Source organism: Mesoplodon bidens (assembly GCF_964165515.1).
Source record: "Mesoplodon bidens genome assembly, chromosome: 9".
NCBI classification, from domain to species: Eukaryota; Metazoa; Chordata; class Mammalia; order Artiodactyla; family Ziphiidae; genus Mesoplodon; species Mesoplodon bidens.
The window spans coordinates 100,522,502-100,526,684 of NC_138166.1; the positions used below are offsets into that span (position 1 = coordinate 100,522,502).

The following is a 4,183-nucleotide window of genomic DNA, read 5'->3' on the forward strand; positions in this document are numbered from 1 at the left end:
TAGGGGGCTATTGGGGGCAGAGCCCCCAATTAATTCCAAACCACTTAATTCCTAACCACTTAATTCTTCATTCTTCATTTAATCTAGGAAAAGAATCAACAGCTTAGATGAGGCGTGGTGTGCATTCAGGAGAGCTCAAGTCAGGAGTTAGGTTAAATTGCCTAGTGATCTCGTTCCTATAATTAGGTTATTTTAAGGTTAAAGGGGAACAGAAACGGGCAAACAGGAAAGGGGCAAAAGAGCTGTTTTCAATTCCCCACTGTCAAAGATCATTCCATTTCTATGGGATTAGGGACAAAGATTCATCTCCTATAACTTCATGCTGACATAGGGTGCCATCTTCTCAGAGTGGAAGATATTGACACGATGGGTCTGTAGCACCTCTTTGCTGACCATTTTAGTTGCCTGTTTACATATATGAGCAGAAAAGCTACAATTCTTTGGCTGCCCACAAAGACATAGATTATTCTGAGCAATAATGTTAATCCCATTCTCTTGAGGCCAGTTCCTGGAATTGTGCTGGCCCTCGATTCAGTACTGCTCAAGATGGAGCAGCTTATGTCATGGCTACAGTCTGGTTGGGGAGGGGGTCACTTCAGGGTTCTGCATTCTGCTCCGTTCCACTTGGTCCTAAGGATCAGTATCTTGCTGACCTTGAATATCTTGTGCTTTTATATATGGCTTTATTGTTAAGCAAGCCTGCTTTGTTTCATGATGTTCCAATAGCTTTCCTGAGTGATCGTTAACTTAGAGTGGTCTTGCAAAGTTCCCTAAAGTTCCCTCTCTATCTATCATCCCCCAGTGGGTTTTCTAAAACTACCTGTGTAACTATCCTACTCTATCCCTACCACTGGTATTTAAAAATGGGTAAGTAGGGGCTTCCCTGGTGGCGCAGTGGTTGAGAGTCCGCCTGCTGATGCAAGGGACATGGGTTCGTGCCCCGGTCCGGGAAGATCCCACATGCCGCAGAGTGGCTGGGCCCGTGAGCCATGGCCGCTGGGCCTGCGCATCTGGAGCCTGTGCTCCGCAACGGGAGAGGCCACGGCAGTGAGAGGCCCGCGTACCGCCAAAAAAAAAAAAAAGGGTAAGTAAAATGAATGTTAATAAGATTAAAGGAAAAGGTTTTGATAGAACATGACCTAAGGTTGGATGGTCCAAAAGGACCCCCCAACTTGTCCCCAACATTAAAAGGCCCCAATCAAGTCCACTCTATTTATCCCAGTTTAAAATAAATAAATATGTATATCTATAATAATCTATGTATATGAAGGGCAGAAGGAAAATTACACTGAGATACCTGAACAACGATTACCTGGGGCAGCAGCAGTTAGGCCAGTTAGTCAAGGTTAAAGATTGACAGCAGGGCCTGGGTCCCTCGGCTCAACTCCTCTCTGGGGACCCAGAGTCTTTTTTTTTTTTTTTTAAATTAATTTTTGGTTGTATTGGTTCTTCATTGCTGTGCACGGGCTTTCTCTAGTTGTGGTGAATGGGGGCTACTCTTCGTTGTGGTGCTCAGGCTTCTCATTGCGGTGGCTTCTTTTGTTGCAGAGTGTGGGCTCTAGGCACACGCGGTGCAGTAGTTATGGCGCACGGGCTTAGTTGCTCCGTGGCATGTGGGATCTCCCCGGACCGGGGCTCAAACCTGTGTCCCCTGAGTTGGCAGGCAGATTCTTAACCACTGCACCACCAGGGAAGTCCCTGGGAACCCAGAGTCTTTTATACCAAATAGATTAAATGGTTGGGGATAAAAAGAAAAAAAAAACTTCTAGGAGCCCTTGTAAGAACAAGCCTTGTTTTGTTTTGTTTTTTTCTGTACGCGGGCCTCTCACTGTCACGGCCTCTCCCGTTGCGGAGCACAGGCTCCGGACGCGCAGGCTCAGCGGCCATGGCTCACGGACCTAGCTGCTCCGCGGCATGTGGGATCTTCCCGGACCGGGGCACGAACCCGTGTCCCCTGCATCGGCAGGCGGACTTTCAACCACTGCGCCACCAGGGAAGCCCAAAGCCTTGTTTTTTGTTTTTGTTGTTGTTGTTACATAAATTAACCCATTTATTGTAGGCTAGCAATGTTTCAAATGGTGGCGCTTCTACTGGTCCTTCAATTCCTTCCGTCTTCTGCTGGCTGACCTTACTGTGACGGCAGAAGTGGTGTCGTAGGTCCAGGCACCACCAGCTACCGTTTTCATGCAGGAACCACAGTGCGAAATGCCCACAGCTCATCTCTTCATCTGGGTTTTGCCACAGAAGGAGCAAGTGCACTTGGCGTGCTGGCTGATTTCAATTGTCCTCACCATTTTCCGGAGGGAGGCACCATAATGGGTCCCGTATTTACCCACCATTCTGGCCTTCTTGGTGCATTTAGCCATGTTGCCACCATCTAGGTCTGAACCCAGACAGGAGAAGACCTGTTGATTGGTTCCTAATGGAAACTAAAGGTAAAGGTATAAAATCATAACATTGAGATGAAAGTTAATAAATATTGGTATATGTAAATAGGCTTTATATAAGATGGTTACATCTCTTTTGCTTAATTATATTGTAGGATAGACGTGTTTCACTGGGGATTACTTACCCTGTGTGGCATTATAAGACAGGACTTATAGACCTGCCCCTCAGGAAATATTTATTAAACAAACTAAAGGAAACTGATAGTGTCACCTGTACAATATAAAGGAAAACGAAGAACTAATATTCAGGGGCTAATAACAGTGACAATAGAGATTTGCTCTTGGTCTAACCTGTGCACTTAAAAGAGGGTCTTTACTGAGTACCTACCGTAGGCAAGCTTTTGAAGGCATGATAAATTAAACCCTAAAGTTCTAAAACACAGAACTCTTAAATTTCAGTTTTGTTGAAAATCTTCTCACTGATATAGAAAAGCAAATTAAAGAAAATACACTTAGGCAAATGCATTTTTAATAGCATTTACGTGACAGACGATTTCTATCACTGAAGCAAACTTGGGTCCACTCACCCGCAAGCAGCGAAGCCGATCTACTGACACTGGATTGTGGTGGAGAAAAGCACCATGTCGATTGTAAAGATGCCAGTACCAGGCTCCTCTCTTATGTCTTGGGAGTGGTCCTTCAGAGCTAGCTGAGAGGCTGCCTCCCGGGCCTCAAGTCCTCAGAGAGTCTGCTGAATAAAACAGAATTCTCAACTTTTCGGTTGTGCACTTTTTTCAGTTGACAGTGTTGTGTAAATTGTTGACAAAAGCTAGAGTCTCCAGAGAATTTCAAAGCTAAACTCCTGAGAAAGCTACAACTTCTCTCATCACTGAGACTTCCATGGTCCCTCTGGGCCAGATATGTGGGTAGGGAATGTGGAAGAGCACATTCTAGTAAACTGGCACCGCTCAGACCACGTACTGCGGGAGGGGAGTCTTTGGGTCGTTAGGAGGAACAGAAAGCAGGCAGGGGAAACGGTAGAGGAAAAGAGAAAGGTGATAGACTATATTCCTAGAGCTGCTTTAACAGATTATTACAAACTATGAAGCTTCAAAGCAGAGACATTTATTGCTGCATAGTTCTGGGAGTTCACACTGAAAATGTTGGCAAAGTCATGCTCTCTGAAGGCTCCAGGGGAGGATCCTCCCTTGTGTTTTCCCAGCTGCTGGTGGTTGCTGGCAATCCTCGGCATTCCTTGGCTTGTAGCTGCATCACTGCAGTCTCTTTCCTCTTGCATTTTACTATAAGCAGCAAGGAGAAACCAGGCTGCACCTTCCACACTGTACTTAGAAATCTCTTCAGCTAAATATTCAAGTTCATCACTTACAAGTTCTACTCTCCACCCAGCAATAGACTGGCGCTATCCCGAGGACACACCAAGCCACGTGTCTGACTTCTTTCTTCCCCAGAGAGCCCTGCAGTCTCCCACTGCACCCAAGAATGATGATCAGACACTGTGACTGGCTTTGTGGGCAAGATTTAGGTCATTTACTAAGGGCCTTTTGGATCCACCACAATAACCCCAGACGACAAGTATAACTTTGGAAATGTCGGTGTGATATAGCAGTCAGACGGAGAAAAAGCTTTCAACTTGTCAAAGCTGAAGCACCCACCAAGTTATGGGGCAATATTTCTGTCTCTTTAAAGGCAAACAGTTCCTTCACCGGCTCCACCCAATCTGCTTCCTGGCTCAGAGGTTTCAGAGGATGCAGACATTTCCCCCTCATAGTTAAAAC

The 4,183-nt window shown here is 45.8% G+C and overlaps 1 pseudogene across 1 annotated transcript; it reads right to left on the reverse strand.

Annotated features, from left to right (window-relative positions):
- Positions 1-1,932: 1,932 nt before the first annotated feature.
- LOC308622561 (large ribosomal subunit protein eL43-like) lies at positions 1,933-2,388 on the reverse strand (annotated as a pseudogene). The gene has a single exon. The product of its transcript is annotated as a large ribosomal subunit protein eL43-like (transcript).
- Between the last annotated feature and the right edge of the window lie 1,795 nt (positions 2,389-4,183).